At 40.8% G+C, this 11,695-nt stretch overlaps 1 protein-coding gene across 2 annotated transcripts in view; it reads left to right on the top strand.

Annotated features, from left to right (window-relative positions):
- kif26aa (kinesin family member 26Aa) overlaps nt 1-11,695 on the top strand; it is a 167,471-nt gene that overhangs the window by 21,929 nt on the left and 133,847 nt on the right. The gene's annotated exons all lie outside the window — the stretch shown is intronic.

The raw sequence follows: 11,695 nt of genomic DNA, 5'->3' as shown, positions 1-11,695 counted from the left end.
AATAATAGATTGGCCAGTCATGATAACATTATACTACAGTTTTGATGCTGAGGCCAGTGGATTTATGGTGTGACTGTCTGTCTGGTCAGATGTTGCATGAACTTTGGATCAGTGTTTCATGTTTGGTGTTTCATGTTTGGTGTTTTATGTTCGGTGTTTCATGTTTGGTGTTTCACGTTTCATGTTCGGTGTTTCATGTTTGGTGTTTCATGTTCGGTGTTTCATGTTTGGTGTTTCATGTTCGGTGTTTTATGTTCGGTGTTTCATGTTCGGTGTTTTATGTTCGGTGTTTCATGTTCGGTGTTTCATGTTCGGTGTTTCATGTTCGGTGTTCAATGCTCGGTGTTCAATGCTCGGTGTTCCATGTTCGGTGTTTCATGTTCGGTGTTTCATGTTCGGTGTTTCATGTTCGGTGTTTCATGTTCGGTGTTTCATGTTCGGTGTTTCATGTTCGGTGTTTCATGTTCGGTGTTTCATGTTCGGTGTTTCATGTTCGGTGTTTCATGTTCGGTGTTTCATGATCTGTGTTTCATGTTCGGTGTTTCATGTTCGGTGTTTCATGTTCGGTGTTTCATGTTCGGTGTTTCATGTTCGGTGTTTCATGTTCGGTGTTTCATGTTCGGTGTTTCATGATCTGTGTTTCATGTTCGGTGTTTTATGTTCGGTGTTTTATGTTCGGTGTTTCATGTTCGGTGTTTCATGTTCGGTGTTTCATGTTCGGTGTTTCATGTTCGGTGTTTCATGTTCGGTGTTTCATGTTCGGTGTTTCATGTTCGGTGTTTCATGTTCGGTGTTTCATGTTCGGTGTTTCATGTTCGGTGTTTCATGTTCGGTGTTTCATGTTCGGTGTTTCATGATCTGTGTTTCATGTTCGGTGTTTTATGTTCGGTGTTTCATGTTCGGTGTTTCATGTTCGGTGTTTCATGTTCGGTGTTTCATGATCTGTGTTTTATGTTAGGTGTTTCATGATCTGTGTTTTATGTTCCAAGTCAAAATCATCCCAATGTCTCTACACTTGATTGTGGAACGCAATAAAGTTACTTTAAGATGATTTGGACATGGGAAACTATTATGGAGACTTTAGTGGAGACTGTCTTGCCTTGATTTTTTTGGGACAAAAATGCTAAACAGTTGCCAAGTAAACACCAGACAGTGGTCAGGTAAACCAAACCAAAACATGGATTGCTGTCTTACCTTGTCCATAGACTGCCTACAGGTTAAGGAAACTAATATGCCATTTTGTAATTTGGATGAAATATCCCTTTATTAAGGCTAACATGTTATTTGAGAATATTTTTTTACTTTATTTATATTGACCTGTTCAAAAGCAATCGTGTTTGAAACTGGTTATGAACACACCTAGAATAGGTTGTTGCATGTATGTCATAATGTAAAACTATGCTAACGTAGAGAATGAAAGACTCTCTTTGAAATAATCCCACTGAATGGTATACGATACACCCAGAATAGAGAGGTGAAATATCATTCAACACTTAGTTGAAGTAAAGCCAACTCATTTTCTATCACTAGGATATCTGTCAGTAGAGCCCCACATTTAAACATCCAGCTCAGTGAAACAGTCGTTTCTTTTTCATCTCTTTCAAGCAGTGAATAAGCAAAACCTTTGTCTTTTTTGTCAGTGTTGTATTGGACACGTCTGTGTCTTCTGTCAGCCATCTTGGACAGAACTTAACTGGCTGTCTGCTTAGACTCGCCTGTCAGTTGTCTCCACAGACGACAGACCACTTAGCGTTGTCATGCCAATATGCTAAGTCTTTTACAAAAGAGAGAGGGGGGGGGGGGGGGTGACAAATAAGGCTTTTGCTAGATGGCTGTCATGACTCGACGTCCCAATTTTTCTGCATCATCCTGAAAGGACTCAAATTACTGCAGACATTTGGGTGGCAGCTGTGAAAGCACTCGGACTTTTGTATGGGAAAGTTCTAGAAAAAACATTTCAAGGCTAGCCACTACTCAAAACTCTTCACCAAGCAAAAACATCTTACAATGACTGAAATACATTATATCACAACCGTATGAAGATCGTCTTTCATTTATTTTTTACGAAGCCTCTTAAACAAACCTTCCTTTGAAAATGTGTGTGTTGAGGACTGAAGCAGTACACAAATATTATCCTGTAACAAATAGAGCAATGGGTGGTTGGAGTGAAATGTTTATTTTTATTTATTTTTTATTTAACTACTGTAGGCAAAACCCTAACCCGGACGACACTGGGCTAATTGTGCGCCGTCCTGTGGGACTCCCAATCATGGCCAATTGTAATACAGCCTGGAATCAAACCAGGGTCTGTAGTGATGCCTCTAGCACTGAGATGCAGTGCCTTAGACCGCTGTACCACTCGAGAGCTCATAATAACCAGTGACTCAGTAATTTAGCATTTCATCAAAACCCCTCAGAGTCAGGCGGTGATAATTACTTAGAGAGAGAGAGAGAGTATCAGGAGGGGAAACTGAGAGGTGCTGAACCCTATCACAGTGAACTATATAGTGGGAGTGAAGGCCAAAATGTCTGCTTACTTGTCTGCCAAAGTGATTGTGTAACAAATAACCCATGTCGTGTTTGTGTGTAGATCTCTGTTTATGTGTCACACCACTGGCCTCAGTGAGGGGTATGACCCTATCTTACTGCCTCAATGTTTTGGCCCCACCGAAATGACTAGTTTCATTGGAGCTGGTGTTGGGTGTGTGGGGGTAGGAGTGGGCTCTCCTGAGTGTGTGTGTGTGTGTGTTAGACCCAAGGTGACTGTTTGGGGCATCGCCAATGAAAACAACAGATAGGAAGGAGCCTGTACATGGGGGTCAGTGATTACTCTGGTAGATGAGTATGCCTGGGAGACATGCAGTACCAGCATGAATGACAGACAGACGGACGTGGAGACAGACATGGAGACGGGCCTCAACAACTAGCCTGACTAGTATTCAAGAGTTAATCTTTGTGTGTGTGTGTGTGTGTGTGTGTGTGTGTGTGTGTGTGTGTGTGTGTGTGTGTGTGTGTGTGTGTGTGTGTGTGTGTGTGTGTGTGTGTGTGTGTGTGTGTGTGTGTGTGTGTGTGTGTGTTTGTGTGTGTGTGTGTGTGTGTGTGTGTGTGTGTGTGTGTTTGTGCGCGTGTGTGTGTGTGTGTGTGGCGGAGAGAAAGGCACAGAAAGGTTTGTGCCGGAACAGATTATTTTGGGAAATTCATCTCTACAGTTTTCAGACCTTCTAAAAAGTTAATAAATCTCTGGTCATAGGACTAACAAACTGTTTGTGTGTATCTGTGCGTGTGCATTTGTGCCTGCACATACTGTGTCTGTGTCTGTGTCTGTGTCTGTGTCTGTGTCTGTGTCTGCTGTCGTGTCTCTACTATGGTTAAATGAGATGAAATGCTATTTTCAAATCGATTACCTAACGTTTGATTGATTACGTGATTGAATTAAACCATTAATTAAACAATTAGCTTGTTAAGATCCTGGGGCACCACGGAAGAGTTAGTTTATATAGAGTGGCTATCTCCCAAATCCACTCTTAAAGATCTGAAGATATTTTATATCAATAGCAGTCAATCATGAATTATTCTTTACCTTCTGTCAGTCTCATCTGAATGTCGTAAAATTGTTAGTTATCTGCACGAACCCTAGTTTCCATAATGAATCAGAATATGTAAATTGGCTTAATTATTTATTTACTAACTAACTAAATAATCATAGAAATACATAGCAAGCAAACAGTAGATATTGGTTACTAAGAATGATAGGAAAGTCCTTAGTGGGCTAAGACGATATGAACGCTTGGTAGACAAAAGGGAAGGGGTGGGACTGAGAAAGAGCGGGAAAGACAAATGGATTCATTACACACAGTCTATAATTATATTCATTGATGTGCTAATCCTTTGCCCATGAACGGCCGCTCATTCAAAAAGAAATTGCAATTCATATTTACGCCCGGATGTCGTTGTTGTCTTCTCTGTTGGAATCCTGTCCGTCTACTGGTTATTTCATCTGAGTCTTTTCTGGTTAACTTTCATAGAAGTCACAAAGTCTTTCGTGGTTAAAATGGCTACTTCAGAGTACCATTCAGAAATGTTCTATTAGAATAGATGCTTTGGCGGTTGTCTGTATTGTCGTTCTAGACTTACGCGATTTCTAGCTGCAGAATAGTAATTATACGTCTAAGATTTGCTCTTATTCCGTAGTGATCAATCGTCTCAGAGTTTAACCATTTCCATCCGTGTAGCCAATGCTCCACGTGGTATAGTCTTGTCCTTTGGTAGAGTTATAGTTTAAACCACTTCACAAACCAGCGTCACCTGGTTTGTTTTGGTCTTAGAAATTCAACCATTTGCAACCTTAGCTTACACTGGGGTTTGCGTGGTCTGGTGTGAATTTCATCAGGAGTGGGTATCAGTAGAAAAGTGCGGTCCATGACGCCTAATGTGATGTCTGGGCTCACGGGGGTGTGGCCACTGACTAGTTAATCTTTATATGAAAATCCATACTCTCATTTAGAAGGTTGACATCACATTACATCTTCATCTTTAGATGTAAACTCGACAGCTGGGAAAACTACACTTTAAGAGATACAGTTATATGTGTTTCCTGTCCTTCATGAGATCACATATGAAACACACTCGTCATAACTGTCCCTTAAGTGTCCACGGACTATTCCCACACTCTCAAAAGATTAAGAGTTTGGCCAAGTCTCTGTTCTGGGAGACTCACTCCCTCAATACTGCATGGTAGTCGCTACCCAATATTTACGACCGGGGGTAATAAACCTGGGTTAGGAGTGAGGGTGAGAGTGGAGAGAGTGGGGAAAGCTATGATCTACATCCAGAAAGGGCCACGTCATGACAGTGCCTTTGTGTAGGAATGTGTTTGTGTGCACATAAGTGTGCGCTTCAGACTGCTGTCTGGACAGCAAGCTCCTATAATCAAAGGTTAGAAGGGACACAGACATTCTCAGTAGATCTAACAAGGTTTCATTACATCTCTCCAAACCTTAGTGTAAAAGTCGAGTTCATAGTAGGTCTCTGACACAGGAGTCAAGCCCATTAATTTCTGCCCAATACACCAACACAACAACAAGCATTGTGATACAGAGGAGTTGGCTGACAACCTCACAAAAATGATCTGTGAGCATCGATGTGGTTGGAAGGCAGGCGTTGTTATGATTCTGAACAGTCAGATAGCTAGCAACAATGACAAGAAGCTGACGTGGGGAATCGTAGGTGGCTCGTTTCAGCTCGTTGTATCTTCTTATTGATACCATGTCTTGTTTTGAGGTGTTTTGACATAATGTCTATTGTAATATGGCTAAAATTGGCCGGCTAGTTAACCCATAACTGTGGGTTAACTTCAGAAAGTTTTCACATTTTCCAAATGTTGTGTTACAAAGTGGGATTAAAATGGATTTATTGTATTTTTATGTCAACAATCTACGCAAAGACAAATTCTAACGTTTGTAAAAAAATATATAATGACAAATAAAACACTAATATATCTTGATTAGATAAGTATTAAACCCCGTGAATCAATACATGCTAGAATCACCTTTGGCAGAAATTACAGCTGACAGTATTTCTGGGTAAATCTCTTAAGAGTTTTACATACCTGGATTGTGAAACATTTGCCTACTATTCGTCTCTAAATTCTTCAATATCTGTGAAATTGGTTGTTGATCATTGCTAGATAACCATATTCAGGTCTTGCCATAGATTTTCAAACAAATTTAAGTCAAAACTGGTGACTGTAACTTGGATGAAAGGTGAATTAATCTCCCAGTGTCTGGTGGAAAGCAGACTGAACCAGGTTTTCCTCTAGGATTTTGCCTGTGCTTAGCCCCATTCCGTTAGTTTTTTATCCTGGAAAAACTCCCCGGTCCTTAATGATTACAAGCATACCCATAACATGATGCAGTCACCACTATACTTGAAAATATAGAGCGTGGTACTCAGTAATGTGTGATTTGCCCCATACATAAAATATTGCATTCAGAACAAAACATTTATTGCTTTGCCACATTTCTTGCAGTATTACTTCAGTGCCTTGTTGCAAACAGGATGCATGTTTTGTAATATTTTTATTCTGTACAGGCTTCCTTCTTTTCAATCTGTTAATTAGGTTATTACTGTGAAGTAACTACAATGTTGTTGCTCCATCCTCAGTTTTCTCCTATCACAGCCATTTAAATCTGTAACTGTTTTAAAGTAACCATTGGCCTCATGATGAAATTCCTGAGCAGTTTCCTTCCACTCCGGCAACTGAGTTGAGGAAGGACGCCTGTATTTTTGTTGTGACTGGGAGTATTGATACGCCATCCAAAGTGTAATTAATAACTTCAGTTTACAGATAATTGTATGTGTGGGGTACAAAGATGAGATAATAATTCAAAATAGTTAAACACTATTATTTGACTCCGAGTGATTCCATTGAACTTATTATGCGACTTGTTATACACATTTTTACTCCTAAACTTATTTAGGCTTGCCATAACAAAGACCATTTCATTTCACCATTTCATTTTTAATTTATTTTGTAAACATAATTCCACTTTGACATTATGGGGTATTGTGTGTAGGCCAGTGACCCAAAATCTCAATGTAATCCATTTTAAATTCAGGCTGTAACACAACAACATGTGGAAAAAGTCAAGGGGTGTTGAATACTTTCTGAAAGGCACTGGTATTTGAGAGACAACAAGTGCTCATTGTGAAAATGTATTTATGTTTTCAATAAACATTGAGACAACATTTATTTAAAAACAATTATATATACAAGTTGCAAAAAAAAGTATGTGAACCGTTTGGAATTACCTGGATTTCTACATAAATTGGTCAAAAAAATGTAATCTGGTTTTCCTCTAAGTCACAACAATAGACAAGCACAGTGTGCTTAAACTAATAACACACAAATTATTGTATTTTTCTTGTCTATATTGAATACATAATTTAAACATTCACAGTGTAGGTTGGAAAAAGTATGTGAACCCCTAGGCTAATGACTTTTCCATTGCTGCACATCTGTTCGCAACAGTTCCACAGCGCTACTGGCAAAATATTCAGTGAACAGATTAAACTAAAGTTGAGTTGTTTGGAAGGAACACACAACACTATGTGTGGGGGGAAAAGGCACAGCACACCAACATCAAAACCTCATCCCAACTGTAAGGTATGGTGGAGGGAACATCATGGTTTTGGGCTGCTTTGCTGCGTCAGGGCCTGGACAACTTGCTATCATTGACAGAAAAATGAATTCCCATGTTTTTCAAGACATTTTGAAGGAGAATGTAAGGCTATATGTCCACCAATTGAAGCTCAACAGAAGTTGAGTGATGCAACAGGACAACGACCCCAAACACAGTAGTAAATCAACAACAGAATGACTTCAACAGAAGAAAATACGCCTTCTGGAGTGGCCCAGTTTAGAGTCCTGACCTCAACCCGAATGAGATGCTGTGGCATGACCTCGAGAGCGGTTCACACCAGACATCCCAATAATATTGCTGAACTGAAACAGTTTTGTAAAGAGGAATGGTCCAAAATTCCTGACCGTTGTGCAGGTCTGATCCGCAACTACAGAAAACATTTGGTTGAGGTTATTGCTGCCAAATGACTGTCAACCAGTTATTAAATCCAAGGGTTCACATCGTTTTTCCACCCTGCACTGTGAATGTTTACACGGTGTGTTCAATAAAGACATGAAAACATATAATTGTTTGTGTGTTATTAGTTTAAGCAGACTGTTTGTCTATTGTTTTGACTTAGATGAAGATTAGATTACATTATTTGACCAATTTATCAAGGGTTCACATACTTTTTTTTGACACTGTATATACAGAAGTTTGGACACACCTACTCATTCAAGGGTTTTTCTTTATTCTACATCGTAGAATAATAGTGAAGACATCAACTATGAAATAACACATGCTTTTCTAACAGTCTTGAACACAGATGTGCATCTGTTGGTCACAGATACTGTACCTTAAAAATGTAGAAAATAGTAAAAATGAAGAAAAACCCTTGAATGAGTAGGTGTGTCCAAATTTTTGACTGGTACTGTATATATAAACGCAACATGTAAAGAAGGCACGACAACGCATCTTCCCCTTCAGGAGGCTGAAAAGATTTGGCATTGGCACTCAGATCCTCAAAGTTCTACAGCTGCGTCATTGAGAACATTTTGACTGACTGCATCACTGCTTGGTATGACAACTGCTTGGCATCCGAACACAAGGCGCTACAGAGGGTAGTGCGTACAGCCCAGTACATCACTGGGGCCGAGCCCCCTGCCGTCCAGGACTTCTATACCAGGCGATGTCAGAGGAAGGCCCCTAAAATTGTTAATAGTCATAGACAATTCTATCTGCTACCATATGGCAAGCAGTACAAATTCACTAAGTCTGGAACCAAAAGGGCCATGAACAGCTTCTACCCCTGAGCCATAAGACTGCTAAATAGTCCAGGTAGCTATTGGATAACTATTTAAATATCTGTATTGACTCATCTCTGTTTATTATCTGTCCTGTTGCCTAGTAACTTTATTCCCACCTATATGTGCATACTTACTTAAATTACCTTATGCCCCTGCACATAGACTCAGTACTGGTACCCCGTGCCAAGTCTACACTAGTTTTTTACGAAGCATGTGACAAATATTTGATTTTATTTGATTATAGAGAATCAGCCTGTCCCTTGGTTCATCCATTGGGTATATTGAGGCTCCCACCCCTCAGGTGGTGGGATGGGATCTACTGGGGGAGTCTTGTCAATATATTAGTGACACTCATCGCAATGTTTGCTCTGTCGGAACATACATTGATGATGAGTGAAGTGTTAAGCTGATGTGGGTGTAAGAGGAAGTAGTCACATGCCTTTTTCCCAACACTGTAGCAACCTTAACTCAACACCTAGCGATCTGGTCGAAAGGTTTGTATCTCTTGGCGTAGTCGCTAAGGTGTTGGGTTGACAGTAATGGGAGACGAGTTCCAGTCCCTGTTAGGGCTACCCCCAAATTCACCATAAATTGAAGGCTATTGTCAGAGATGATCCCCATTGGAATAAATGGGATACCAGATGCCCTCTGGTGTACTATTCATTTAATCTGACGTTTACAAAACCTTTACAATGTTTGGACCATACTAATGGTACCATGAGCTGTACCAGGGCCTGTATTTTACTTGAACCTTTAGTCCCAGGTTTAGTTACAAACAAAGCTAGGGTGACTAAGAGAAATCTCTTTTGCATTTGTGTCGGCACCTGGGCGTCAATTTTTATAGTTCATCCCTGTTACTTCAATGACCAATACAGGACATCACACCAACGCTAAGTCACTTTGCACCTTCCTGTCCTGATTTCTCACCATCACTCCTGGCTCTTTCTCTCAACACCCACTCCCTCTCTATACCCCTATCTGCCTCTCTTTCCATCCCTTCCTATCTCTCTATCTGTAATCTTCTCTCTGTTTTGACTCGCAGTGCCACAGGAGGCGCTGTCGTCTGCTGTAGTTTAGGTGTGGATTCAGTGATGTGTGGCTTTGACTTTCTGGTCTGGTTTCAGGTTCAGACAGTGTTGGACTATTCATCATTGGAAAACAAAGATCTAGACAGAATTGCTTCCTTACTACAAGCTTACTCTGGTGTAATAATGTACACTGATCAAAAATATAAATGCATAATGTAAAGTGTTGGTCCCATGGTTCATGAGCTGAAATGAAAGATCCCAGAAATGTTCCTATACGGACAAAACGCTTAAATCTCTCAAAGATATAAGCGTTTGTTTACCTCCCTGTTACAGACCATTTCTCCTTTGCCAAGATAATCCATCCACCTGACAGGTGTGGCATATCAAGAAGCTGGTTAAACACCATGATCATTACACAGGGGCACCTTGTGCTGGGGACAATAAAAGGCCTTTCTGAATTGTTCAGCACGATAATGCACGGCCCCATGTCGTAAGTATCTGTACACAAGTCCTGGATGCTGAAAATGTCCCAGTTCTTCCATGGCTTGCATACTCACCAGACATGTCACCCATTGAGCTTGTTTGGGATGCTCTGGATCGACGTGTACAACAGCATGTTCCAGTACCCGCCAATATCCCCACAGCGACTTCGCACAGCCATTGAAGAGGAGTGGGACGACATTCCACAAGCCACAATCAACAGCCTGATCAACTCTATGTGAAGGAGATGTGTCGCGCTGCACGAGGCAAATGGTCACATCACTCACTGACTGGTTTTCTGATCCATGCCCTTACCTTTTTTTTTTAAGGTACAGTATCTGTGACCAACAGATCTGTGACCAACAGCACATCTGTATTCCTAGTCATGTGAAATTCATATATTAAAATCCATAGACTAGGGGCGAATTAACTGATTTAAATTGACCGATTTCCTTATATATGAACTCTTTGAAAAATCTTTGAATTTGTTGCATGTTGCATTTATATTCTTGTTCATTGTACATTGGAAAAGATGGCATCTGAGATGTAATCCTATGTAGGCTGATGATGGTGAGGTCAAGAGAAGCCAAATGAAAGGAAAGACGTAAGAGATTCTAGCGTAAATCCTTTGGTAACATTCTTTTCTGTACATTTCTGTGAAGATTTCCATACTGTACGTAATTCACTTTTCTCATGCATATGCATACACTATGTATCTGTGTACATGTGTATCCGTATCTCTCCACATAATCTCACCCTTTTCTGGTCAGGCATTCTGTGGGCATCACCATGCAGAGTGCTGCTCCACTGTTCTCTGTGCACCCAAGGACCCCTGTGGAGTGAGCAGCTGAGAGTGTGACTTCATCCCCGGAGGCAGAACGTGGAGACTGGCTCAATCAGCCGGAGCGAGCTCGCGCTGTGCTCAACTTCCCTTAGCGATCTTAGCCTTCACGCTAACATAGCCAGAGCAAGAGCCCAAGACCTGTCAAAAAACATCTCTCTCAAAATGGTTGCCCGAACAAGCTACGGTACAGCGTGAAGAAGTGACTTATAAGAAAAAGTCACTATCTGGTAGCCTAATAGGCATCTTCTCCCTCCGAGGAGTCAAAGTGATTTTTTTTCAGTAACTCGACGAATGTCTTTTAAAAACACAAATCCCAGGCTGTAGATATAAGGCCATATTGAGTCATTAGGCTTTTTAAATGGTGAGTCATTCTATTGTATTACATTGCCCTCTACAAGACGACAATATTACATTATTACCACCATGGCTAGTAGTTAGTGATTATCTAACTAGTGAGAAGTATTGGGGTAGAACATTTCAAAAGGCTATGGAGGTCATTTTGTGCCTCTTCTGTACCTCTGCAGCCTCTTGTGACTGATGCAAGAACATAGCCAATTTCCCAGTGCTTTAAAAAAAACTACTTTTCAAACCTTAATTGCATGCAATTACAGAAAAAGGTTGACAAGGAAGCTGCTTCCTGGGTAGACACTCTCAACCTTTATTTTTCTCTATATGTCTATATCCATCTCTCCTCTTGTCTCTCTCTCTCTCGCTCTCTCTCCTTTCTCGTCTCTCTCGCTCTCCTCTCTCTCGCTCTCTTTTCTATTCTCTCTCTCCTTTCTATTCTCTCTCTCTCCTCACCTCTCTCTCCTCTCTTCTATGGCCTGCAAACTCACCAGACATGTCACCCATTGGGTTTGTTTGGGATCTCTCTCTCTCCTTTCTCCTCTCTCTCTCTCCCCTCGCCTCTCTCCT

Source organism: Oncorhynchus mykiss, chromosome 8, assembly GCF_013265735.2.
Source record: "Oncorhynchus mykiss isolate Arlee chromosome 8, USDA_OmykA_1.1, whole genome shotgun sequence".
Taxonomy (NCBI): domain Eukaryota; kingdom Metazoa; phylum Chordata; class Actinopteri; order Salmoniformes; family Salmonidae; genus Oncorhynchus; species Oncorhynchus mykiss.
This window is presented reverse-complemented; position numbering and strand designations above follow the sequence as displayed.